At 51.2% G+C, this 12,589-nt stretch overlaps 1 protein-coding gene across 1 annotated transcript in view; it reads right to left on the bottom strand.

Moving 5' to 3' along the window:
* LOC8040220 (LIM domain transcription factor LMO4) overlaps positions 1-12,230 on the bottom strand; it is a 111,085-nt gene extending 98,855 nt beyond the window's left edge. Inside the window, exon 1 of the mRNA XM_002413995.5 lies at positions 11,866-12,230. The gene's annotated coding sequence lies outside the window, so the exon portion shown is untranslated. The remainder of the gene's footprint in view (positions 1-11,865) is intronic.
* Between the last annotated feature and the right edge of the window lie 359 nt (positions 12,231-12,589).

Here is a 12,589-nt window from a genome sequence, read left to right as displayed (position 1 = left end):
CCCTCAGCCGTGGAGCATCGCACAGCCGGCCCCATTATAAACGCCTCGTCAAACCGCAGGAATTGCTCTTTGGGGAACGGGGACCCTCCCTGGCGAAAAAAGGAAAAAAAGAAAAGAAAGGCAATCTAAAGCCGAGGATTCCTCGGGGGGGGGGGGGGGGGGGGGGGGGGGGGGGGGGGCGAAAAAACGCGAAAAGTGATCCTGGAGCACGGTCAAGCCGCCCCCCGTTGCCGACAGTCTTTCCCAGACTGGGGACTCTCCTCCGGGGCAGAGAAGAAGGAAGGCGGCGAACAACAGAGAGCGCCATTGGGGGTGTCAATTACTTCCCGTGCCCAGATGCGTTCCTCGCCGCCGCGATGACGTCGCAGGAGCCTCGTTACCAGGGAGACGGCGGCGAAAAATAAACACCGGGGACCATTGACGTCGAGCAAACAGGGACAGCCATTATGCGGCCCGAGAAATATGGGGGCTACCACCGGTGTTTCGGAGCGCGCCACCAGATGGAGCCAATCACTGGGAAGGGGGGACTGGTGTTGGGTGGCGTTGCTGGTATTGCTGACCCCCCCCCCCCCCCCCCCCCCTTTTTTTCTTCCTCGCAATTTTCTTTTTTTTTAGGTTTACGGTTGGCCGTGTATTTTTCAGCGGTGCCAAGACTTCTGTGAGTGCGCGGGTGCGTAGAGGGAATTGAAGTATCGCTTGCTCACTAGTCACATGACTCGAACCAGCTCTTCTTCAATTTGAAGAAGAGTATCTTTCTTATAGCGCATGCGCTGACCTTGGACTGGTTTGGAGCACACGCATTCAAAGTTCCCAACGTCGCTACGAGGTGGCGCCACATCCCCACTTCTTCCATTGATGTTTGCCACCAATGGAAGAAGGTTATTTTAGCGGTATCTGCGCTCTATGACAACAGCCTGGGCAGCCGCCTGCTCTCCGAGGCCCCTGCAGGAGCGTTACGAACGCAGGAGTACCGTCGGTGCTACGACCACACAACAGTTTCGCCAGTGTGTCGGGATTGTGGTGAAGCAGATGAAATGCTCGAAGATGTCGTACTGTTGGGCACCGGATTCCAACCGGCACCATCAGCGGAGCGCAAGCGGACAACCCGGTAGCGCTCACTGTCGGGGGGCGCCGAGCTTTGAACCTGTTCCGGAGACTGCGTCATCTGCATGCAGAAACAACGTCAACGGCGCTCACACTATGCCGAAGGCCAACAGAGGGTGGAGCAAGAGAGCGGTGGAAAACACCAAAAGGCGACTAGAGAATTGGCGGCTAAGGATTCAGAAAAAGGGCTACGTAAACACCAGAAGCTAAGACCCAAATACCATCGGGCCGCCCGATTTAAAGGGAAGAGCTACAAACCATCATCATCATCTAAGGAAACTGACTACAAAACATCTTTTGCCAGCACCAACAGATGGCGGCGGAGTGTTTTACAGTGATTTTGATGTAAAATAAAATTAGCATTCATCATTAGTATTCGACGATGAAAGAAAAATAAAATAAAGCATGTGTGCATTCATTGGTTATTAGTCTTCGTTTAATTAGAAATAATCAGCCGTTCATACAGCAAAAATGTTACATCGTATTACCTTTGAAAACAAAATATTCCCTTATGAAAACAATGGCCATATTTCGTCTTCGTGGTTGAGTGCACGTTTATGGGTGTGTGTAGTGTGTGTATGTGTGTGTGTGTGTGTGAGGGGGGGGGGGCAGCCAGGTGTATAAAATGGGCCCCATTCTTTGAAGTAGGATGATACCAAAGGCTGAACTGGAAAATAGCTACAATGTTTTCGCGGTTCGTTGCTTTCCCTGTCATATCGCGTATAAAAAAAAAAAAAAAAAAAAAAAAAAAAAGCAGCGAAAGTCCGCAGCCGTTTCGTTTGCTCGAATCCAAGACCGAAAGCGCCAGATGGTGGCCTGCCAGCCACACCGGAAACAAGGTGAATCTTTTGAGGAGCCACGGCGAACTGACCTTCGTGACAGCGGCGCCGGGTGCCCGAAAGAAAAACCCCCAAACCCCAGTCGGGCCGCAGCGAAGCTTCCCAAGCAACTCCGATGCCGACGACGACAACCGTGAAAAACCGCGAATCTGCCCGGCCACACCGAGACGAAAAAGAGAGGATCCCGAACTCCGTTCAGCATTACGATGGAGCGCAGCAAACGCTACCAGCCATCCGAGCCAATCCAATGCTTCGTGACTGTCACGTGACTGTCGGGAAGGGCGCAGCGCCGGGCGCTGAAACGGCAGGTGTGGTTCCTAGTGTCCGTTCCGGTCCATCTTGAGGCTTAACGGAGTACGGCTCCTAATGGAGGGGGGGCCCGTCTCTCGCGCAGCCATCGCAGCGTCGCGCGTGAGGAAGAATCATCGGCTGGCAGCGCGGCGACGGAGGCAGAAGAAGCGGGCGCCGAAGGGACCTCAAATTTGACGGCCGTGATTGACGCCCCGGGATAAAGGCGTCGACGAAGCGATACGCACGACGAGGGAGTGCCGGCTCCCGACTCTCGCCGCTAATCTGCGTCCACGCCCGCGGGCGCCCTCCGCTGGTCCGGCCGTGGGAGTCGCTCCGCTCGCCTCCTGCTCCGGACAGGCAGGCCTCGCTCACTCCTTTCTTTGCTCCTAGTGCGGACTGGAAGGCGCTGGGGAAGTCAGTTGGCGACCTTGAGACGCGTGGTCACGCTCTTCCTCCATTTGGCTTTACCCATCTCGTTGTGAGGATAATGCAATTCAAATGCAAAGGTGCGAGCGAGCTGGACAAGAATGACGAAAATAATCCCCGGAGAAAGGGAACAGGGGTACAAAGGACAAACACATTTTCGTTTGCATTTTTTTCCCCTATCCTTTTACCCCGTCGATCGTGAACACGAATGCCTGCCAAAAGATGCCTACAAAGAACAAATAGATCGATAGTTTTCTTCTTTTGATTTTTTAAAACTATATCTTACTACTACTGTACTAGTACCCCTAGTACAACAAAAGTTTACTATTTTTTTTTTCTTTTTATTACAAATAGCGTTTTAGTGGAACCAGAATCCGCCAAATTGCCGGTCCCGACTGCGCCTTCGTCGATACTTCTCGATGTCTACTTTGGCAAACTTTCGCGGAGAAGCCTTGCCCCTTCGCTTTGGCACTTTAGGGTTCGCGGCAGGGGACATCAAGCGCCATTCAGTCGATACAATTAGATGTTTTCCATTCATTTGCAAGGAGAGCGTATTGACAGGACCCCGAGGTAATCATTAATTAGTACAACCGGGGCTCGGGAATGGTCCGAACAACCTTGACACTACACGCAATCAACCTATGGAACCAGTCAACCACCACTGCCCTCGCCCCCACGTAACCATTTCCACTTACACATTCATAGCCCCCTTCAAGTATCGACAGGAGGCGAAAAAACGTCAGACCAAACACTCCGACGCCAAGATGAAAAAAAAAAAAAAAATTATAGCCACCGAGAAGTAACTACACGGCAACGCAAACGCTCCTATATTTTTTTCTGCTCTGTTTCTGAAAATCTACCCCACTCCAATTTTCAATATGCTTCAGGTCAATCGCAATAGTAAACTCCTTTCCCTCGAGATTTCAGTCAAAAGCGAGTAGCTTCCGTCGCTCTGCGTCATCACCACAAATGAGCGAGACTAAAATACTCCGCTAAAGCGCAGAAAAAGAAAAAAGGTATCTCCAGGAGCAAAGCAGTCCAGCGAGACGCGAAACGAAAGAAAGAGGCACCATTTTCTCGGCCACTGTGGACGATGAAACACGCGCTGCTCGCCGCCAACACAAAGACGCGGCCGATAATGGAGCCCGGAACATCGCGTCCAGGACGTATGTTTATGTGTCCGCTACTCTTCGCGTGTGCGCGCACACACACACACAAGCAAGAGCGCGCCGCGCCGCGCAACAGGAACAGCAACAACAACGAGGAGAGCCGGAGGCCATTGTCAGAATCCCCGGCCAGTGCTTACATAATCCAGCGCGCTTTGGATTGGATGGACCCAGCAGCGGCGGCGGCAGCGGCGGCTATTCAGATTGCCTCGCAAATCGTGCACCAACAACAGCCCCGACAGCCGCGTTGCGTGTCTGCCCTCTCCCCAGATTTCTCGCGTCGCAGATGGTTTGGAAAGAAGCGCGGGCAATTTGCCTGAGCAGACGCTTCTTCGCCGCGAGTCGCCTTGTGTTCTGTTTTCTCTTGCGCTTTTTTCTTCGGACGTGAAACGCTTCCGTGGCGATGCTAGCTCGCTTTGGCTGCCCATTCTCCGGATGAGGATCAGGCACGCGATAAACGCCGCACCTGCCTGCAATCACGGGAAGAGAGGCACCTCGACGAGCTGTCAAAAAACGGGCTGCAGCGTTTACGCGGAGAAAACAGTACATAGTATTAAAGCTGTCCCATTTGCGAAGGGTATGAAGCCAATATAGTCGCGGCTGTACATCTACCGTTTCTTAAACCAGAGCCATCTCTTTTTAGAACAAACCCCGGTAATATGAAAGCTCTCCCGCTATGTAGACAAACTTTTCGGAGACGAATTAAGTAAGTACATGCACTCCTGCCACTCAAATTATGCGCGATGTTTTCGGGAACGGAGGTGTCCCTATAAACGAGACATCACTGCGTTGCCCTAGGGCAGTGGACGGGAGGGCAAATTAATCGCATCGGGCCCTAACATGCCGTCGGAGCCAGCCCGATGCCGTGTTAAGCTCACAGCGCTTGATTAGTTGGAATGTTTCGTAGGCTCCGCTACGTTCGGGGTACAATGAAACAGAGCTATAGTCAGCGAGATGCGGGCCAACAGAGGCAACATTGGGAAGGCCGTGCCACCGAACGATTGGGCCCGTGCGCCTCGTCACAGTTCGGCAGGACACTCGGACGCCCGTTCTCGAGATCGGGTCTGATGACTACGGTCGCCGGCCGTCCCGGGGTTGCGGAAACTGCGCGTGAGATGGCGCTGCTCGTGAACGAAATTTGATTGCGCACTCGGTATATGCGCCTCGATTTCGTATTCGAACCAAGATATTATATCAAAATGTTTTTGCATACCGTTTGATAGAGGCAAGCCCGCGTAATCGAGATGTTCTTCGTAAAAGTTATAACGAAATAATAATAATAATAAAAAAAATTCGCGTCTTGTCTTTTTATTGAGGACGCATACAATGTCTTTATGCGAGACCTAACTTGATACACAAAACCCGCGCGCTAGAAAATAAATGAAAAAAAAAAACGTATTTTTTCGTTTTTACAGCATTTGTATTTTCACGGTCTCAATGTAAAAATATATTTGGCTCACTTTTCTCAATTCTAATTTAACGGACTTCCAGCTGCGTGCCACAGTGCAAGCCTATCAAATGAAGCCCGTTTTCAATCCTTACGTAATTATTATAATCGAGAAACATTTCAGTCTTCAACATTCCCTCACAGAGCATATCCCTCTTATTACGAACGTCTCGTTCTCCCCAACTCCACGCCTGCGCCCTCTGCGCATAATCAGAAAAATATATAAAATAAAGCTGCAATAATTCTTGGGTCACACCGCATTTCGTTATGCCTCAAAGTAGCAGACGGGGGAAAAGGGATGAAAAGGACGGCGTTTCTATTTCCGCGCAATGACGCTACCAAATCAAAGGAGGCGTGCAAATCGAAGACGAAAAAAAAGACGAAACAAATAGAAAAGAGATGTGTGTGTGTGTGTATGTGTCTGTGTTTGTGTGTGTGTGTTTGTGGGAAGGAGGACCAGTCCACATTAGACGGACGGTGCGCACATAACCCGATTCCACTTGGCGCAACGAACGTGAGCTAGACAGAGACCGGCAGATGCGGTTGTCGTCGTCGCGTCTGCAGAAAAAAAAGCGCGGGAAAAAAAAAGGGGGAAGGGGGGGGGGGGGGAGTGCCCGAAATGGCGCGAAATTGCCGCCAGCCTCGGGTCGGCGAACGAATCGCCGGCTCATTTCCTGCGCCACGAGGAGCTGGAGCGTTCTCGTGTGCGAGGAGCAACGCCGCCGCCGTCGCTCTCCGCGGACGAACGCGAAGGCCAGCGGGAGACAGAAATGAGATTGATTCAATTTCCTCCGGCGACGCCCGCCCGCCTCCCCTCGATTCCAATCTCGAGGCATCTCTTCGGAGGCCCCCACTTCGCCGGATTGTGTGTGCACGGCCTCGTCGGCTGGCGGCACGCCCCGACGACGAAGCCCCCCTCCTCTTCTGCGAGCGACGTGGGCGCACTTGGGCCACGACGATGCTCCTCCGGGGACTCGCACCTGATGAGCTTCGAGTCGGAGTCGTCTCTCTACGCGGCTCTCGCGTTCGCGGCCAATCCACGCGCGCTGGGGAGAGCCCTGTTTTCCATTACGGCTCCTATAAACGGAAACGAACCTAATCTTTTTGGGGCGCGCGCCTGGTCGCGACTGCCCCCGGCGCTGATCCTGCGAACGCGCGCGGCGCGTGCTCGCCCGTGTTGTTGGGCGATTTCTCGGGCAGGGAACCGATAGCGTGCCAGTTTCGTTTACTAATGAACACCGCTTTCATTCGGTGCACTAGACCAAACTACCAAACATATTACTTGACAGTATAAAGTAGGGGTCTCTGAACCCCGGCCCGCGGGCCAAATCCGGTCAGCCTGGGCCTTTTGGCAGGCCCGAGGATGCCCGCAGTATTTGCAGCGACGGCCGGCTCGCAGCCCATAGCTGCCTAAGCAAAATTAAGCGCGCGTAAAAAAAGAAGAAAAAAACGAAACGCATTGAGACAAGTATTAAAAGTGCAAACGATGATATCAGAAAGAATTAACGAGTGAAAACTGCGTTGAAAGGCGGACACTCTCGCTATAATATATATTCCTGATCGTGCACCGGCATTACTATTCATAGTCTCTCGTTTTATGTCTACGTAACTCTGTTAAAATTTCTCTGCCGTTCTCTTTCTTGTAAATCTTGCGTAGAGACTTGTGTCTTAACTACTGCATATTGTAATCAGCGCCATAATGAGCGACGCATTGAATTTCAAATAAAATTATATGTATTCATCCACTCAAAATATATTCACAATTTTACTTTGGTATACGTTTTTGTACTCAGATGACTATTCACGTTTATATATTCATTGTCTCCACGTTTATATTTACTCGTTTATTTTCCGGCCCTGCAGGAACTGGAACGGATCCCCAACCCGGCCCGTCCCCGACACCGAAGACTTGCCAAGTCGAACTCTGTGGTGCCCGTGGCCTTTTCTTGGAGCCTTCTAACGCGTCTCGGATGGAAAATCAAATTTATGGAGACAAAAAAAAAAAAAAAAAAAGTACAAGTGATGAGTCCGACTTCAAGCTGCGACTTTGCTTCGCAACGAAGGACTTTCGGAAGAAGGAAAGCGCGCAGCTCCGAACCTCGGTAAAGCACGCTACGCGTAACACGGCTTTTTGGACCAACCACTTGCGCCGCGTCGGAGAAGCGTCATCGTCGTCGACATAATCACCCTTTCACAGCGCCAATGACGATGCTGTCTGCGCTGACAATCACGCCAGCGAAACAATAGTGTTCGACCGTAGGAGGCTTATATGGTTAGACAACGCCTATATCCTCCTCTTATACGCACAAAGCCTGGCAGTTCGACGATGGAGCCATAGTGTGCCCGGTCGCAGATTTGAAGCGCGAGGATTTGGTAGCAGAGAGAATAGGGAGTTTTAGTAGACCGTGTTTCCCGCTCCGCTAGCCTTCCGCTACGAAGAAACCGCCACTGCGCCTGCGCGCCGATGGCCTTGGCTGTAGAGTTCGGGCTAGCGGAGGGGCTTAGCGGAGCGGGAAACACGGTCTACTAAAACTCGCTTATATCTCGGGGAACCTCATCGTCAGCGCACATCTTTTCGCAGCGGCGAGGACCAGAAACATGGTTTCCAACCCCGACGAGAAAAGAAGCGGTATAGCACGAGGAACGCGAGGGGCACGAGCGGACATTCCATCGCTCGGGAGAGGTGTGTTTCGGCGTTTCGCCGCAGCGGGGCGCCCGTCACGTGGCTCTCCTCTCATCCGCGTTGTCTGCCGCTCCATTTTTTTCAATTTCAGTGGCCACTTCTCGTGGCGATCTCCCAGGCTGTGCCAGTATAGAGGAGGCTGCGGACAACGTCAACGAACGAATCGCCGATGCGAGACAAGCGATCGTTCGTTCTGCTCGCACGGATCCCCCGTAACTCCGTATACTTGGTTTCGCTTCGCGATAGACCTACGAGCCACTCAGAAAACAACCCAAACGCCGCCTGAGCGCCACGGGTCCTTCCGGAGAAACGCAGCAACGCGTGGAGAGCACAATCACGTGACAATTTCACCGCGCCGGATTGGTTGGGACTGTTCGTAGCGTCCTTCGCGCTCTATCCTAAGTGTCAAATGAAGTACAGCCGCAACGAAGATGAGTATACGACGAAGCCGGCGGTGACACCCACACGCGACGCGGGCAGACAACAAAAGAGAGAGACGCTCGGTCGGGACGCGGGATCGCGCAGCCTGCCTCCCGAAAGCGGCGAGGAAGGAACGTCGAGGACGGAACTCGGCGAGAAAGAAATGAAGGGCGGCCGACGGCAAGCTGTCGTCCGGACCGACGCCATTCGGAGAGCGCGAGAAGAGGAGGGGGAGATCGGCTGACGGATGGACTGATTGCTCCGGGCGAGCAACGGGCCCGGCGTGCCGCCAGGGTGAAGGGTCGCCGCAATAAGGGCCCCGTGGCGGCGGAAAGCCCGTTATACGGTCCAATATCGGGCGGCTTCCAATATCGGCCCTCTCCGGAGAGGTAGGCGCCGCGTGTCGGCGTCTCTCTTCCAATATATCGACTCGGGGAACGCCCCGGGAACGCAACACCCGACGGAAAAAAGAAAAGGACTCTCTTCGACTGTGGCGGATCCCGTGCCGCCGACACTCCCAAAGACGTCGGCGTCGTTTGTGCACGCCCAAGTTACAGTCGTCGGGGACCAAGCAGGCCGGAATGTGGAAGGGGCAGGGACGCGTTGTTGGATTCCAGGGTAGGCATTACTGGGTACTGCTGTCAGGAGGAGGAAACGCAGCTTGCACGGGGGTGGGCGGAGGGTCTCATATATTTCTCCAAAGGCCCACTACCAACATCGGCGCGAACCCATACCACTCAAAGCTGCGATCACACTTTTAATACCCGATGCAAAGGACATTCTGCATACGCTGTGTGATGCGTGTCTCTTTTCTTTTCGTGCGTGACGACCATGACAAACTGATCATACCAAAAACTATCTGCACACATGTTCAAAGCTCATGATGTATGAAGCAAAGATGTTTTGAACACGCTTACGGCGTGGCAGCGCGTCGTTCAGTAATCTTGTCTGCTATAAACACCTACGCTAAACCACCCAGAGACTCTGGGTTCAATCCCCTCCCCTGCCAGTTTCGAAATCTGGATGAGCATCGTACCGGCGTGCGGTCGTGTATCACTACTGCGTGATGCACGTTAAAGACCTTAGGCTAGCGGTTGTACTGCACTGGCTAAATTTCTCATCTGCAGCTGGGAGGCTCGTCGCCCGTTGAATCAGACCAAGCCTCTAGGCTGTATAAAACTATAAACATACACACGACCCAACTTTTTCTAAATTGAGTGGAACGCCTTTAGGAGGTTCTGCGACTATCCGCTGATGTCATAAATTTAAACTTGACGAGGTCGTCTCGTGAAACATCGGCGAGACACGTGTAGGTACACGGTGTGCGCGCCTTTTTAGGTACCATCACCTTGTCATGCCTGCGTGAGCGACTAACCGCGTTCTCTTCTTTTTTTGCATACACATATCTATCTGGGCTTGTACCTAATTATTTACCCGGACGATGGTGAACGTATCAACGAGAAGTGCGTGTGATCATGCATCGATATAATTTCATGACCAGTATGAATCATACATTCAGAACCGCGATGCCTGGTGATATAAGATAATACAAGTCATGAAACTGAAATTCACATACCTGTTGCGTTTTTTCTTTTTTTTCTTTCGCGGAGGTTAAATTATTTAATATCGCGTGGAGTACCCGAGCCACAATATCAGAGCTGAGAAGAAGAAATATACCAACCAATGTATCACTTATTGTTCTCGTATATTAATTTGCGTGAGGTAAAACAAGTAATTTTTGTATTTTGTAAAAGCAACGCCATGTATTGACGTTTTACGGTTATCTGAATTGATACGACGTTTTAAGATATTAATCAATATTACTATTCAACAACAGATGGCCGTGTCAAAAAACGGCATTATTTTGCTACGTTTTACTCAGTTAAACAACAATTATGTTATGCCTCACGCCCTCTTTGAGTCCACAAACAACCTCCTATTCCGCGCCACCTTGTTAAAAAAACATCTTTAGGCCAGCCGATTTAAAGAGGCCATCAAGGCGTAAACGGAGCACTTAGCGGTGGCAAAAGCGCCGCTTCCCGGTTAATGGGTCATTGGTGGGAAACGAAACGCGCAGAAGGAAGGCGCGGAGAAGGTCAAGACCGACCTAGTGGAGAAGAAGGCGAGGGTCCGCCGGTCGCCCTCAGCACAGAAGTTCTTACATGTTGTTGCCGTTCTAGACTTCCATCAAACGACAGCAAACAACGTCAATTGAAATTACGCTTGTTGGAGCTTCGATACAAGGGAATATTTATAGCGATGCATGCGTGCGCCCCTGCGCGATGAACTGTCACCTTCCTACTTTCCGTCTTTTGACTGTGACCTGTAGTTTCTTTAAGTGAAACAAAGCGAGCTTCATGAACAAGATGAGGGACACGTGCTGGACCGAACTATCTCGCACTTAATTGGGACTTCGGTAGTTTTGCCGTTTGCGGCCTCGTCTTTTATTGTGAATAAAAAAAAAAAAAAAAAAAAAAAAGGTCGCAATAGGATAGTTTATGTTTTCGGGTGAGCGTAGCGGGAGTTGCGGGATGAAACGCCTTTTCGTTAAACTTAAATGCAAATGTTTATTATATATACGTAACTTGGAATCAAAATTCATCAGAGATCACAGAAGCTGTTATACAACAGTTGATATTCAAACCCCATCACGCACTCCGCCACCTCTGCTACAAAAATAAAGGCGTGGGAATGACTCCAGACACCTTGAACAAAAACAGAAAAAAAAAAGCCAGGTGATGAAGAGAGAGAGAGAAAAAAACAACAATTAAATGAGTCAACACTACCGCAAACTTCTAACGAATATAACAGCTGTTTACTAGATTCGATTCGCGCGGAATTCAAACAGACCGAACACTCGGTACAGAGGCGACACCCAGAAGTTCTACAACTTGATCCTCTACAACATGTAGGGAATTAACATTGGGGATGGTCTCCGGTAGTGCCTACATCCATTCATTTCCAACCTTTCCCACATACCTTTCCTCCACCTTCGAGGCTTCCAATTATGCCTGTACCAGACTGACTGCTTGAATCCAACAAGACCAGACTACTCTTTAAATCGGTCTTACTAAGACACTTGCATCATATGGGACCAGCTTGATGTTCAGACCAGACACCCTCGCCGCCGCCGCACCCCTGATTGGGACGGGTGTTACAAATGGTCAGCAGGCTTTCTCTTCCGGGATAATATGATGCGTGATAGGTATTGCAGTTGGGGAGTGAGTAAGGCACGTACTGGGTGTGTCGGTGTTGCGGAAAGGCTAGCGATCATGCATCAAGCAAGTTTGCCCACAACTCGAACATCCACGTCCCTTCTATACATCCTTTACAGTTAGTTGTAAACACGGTGAACCGGGTGATAGAGCATTGAGGGTGGTGGAAATCTAATGAATTACGAATAAGAAAAACAAAAAAGAAGAAAAACGAGACAGTCGAATAGTCCCTATCTCGTGAGACGAGTAGGAAGTGGCGTAGCCAGGAACTTACCGGTCGGTGAAGATCCCGGCGTTCCTCGGATAGTTTCCGCGACAAGCGTGAAACTCCGAAGTTCGTGGACGACGCGACGGTTCCACGAAAACACACACGCACCCAAATCCAGCGGTTCTCTGGGGGGTTAAAACCCGACTCAGCGCTGACACGTCGACGTCGTAGACGCCGTCATCGCAGCCGTCAGAAGACCGTCAGTGCACCGCACGGTGCGCGAGTCTCCCACACGGTGGGGGACGAAACCGGACAGCGGCAGCGCACACTCGGCTCTCACTGACAAGACGCCGGCGAAGGGGCGAATGTTCGCCGCTGTCGTCGACGCTCTCCGCCCTGCCGCTCTCTCCGCTAGGCGAGAGCGTTGTGACGTCACGCTTCGGAGTCCGCGTTTTTTTATGGCGCCTAGCGACATCTTGTGGCGTCCGCGCGAGGTGCTACGAGCGGCGTTCGCTTTCGCTTTCACGCGTTGTATAATTTCACACGTGTGGTACGTTCCTCCGATACGTCAAGGATTCTTTAAAGTTCGCATTAACGAATCATGTTTACGTCAATATGTCCACGAGTATGAGATATCACGTTGCCACGGATGAAATCGCAGCGGTTTAATGTATGTTGTACGTTGAGGACTCGGGAATAATAGAGTACTACAATGTAGTACCACACTGAGGAGGTAATTTATTAGTCGAACTAATAATTCTATTATGGGGGTGGTACTTTGAAGACAAAT

This window comes from Ixodes scapularis, unplaced genomic scaffold (genome assembly GCF_016920785.2).
Source record: "Ixodes scapularis isolate PalLabHiFi unplaced genomic scaffold, ASM1692078v2 PGA_scaffold7__128_contigs__length_106722199, whole genome shotgun sequence".
NCBI lineage: Eukaryota > Metazoa > Arthropoda > Arachnida > Ixodida > Ixodidae > Ixodes > Ixodes scapularis.
Note: the sequence above shows the minus strand (reverse complement) of the source record. Positions and strands in the feature narration are given on the sequence as shown.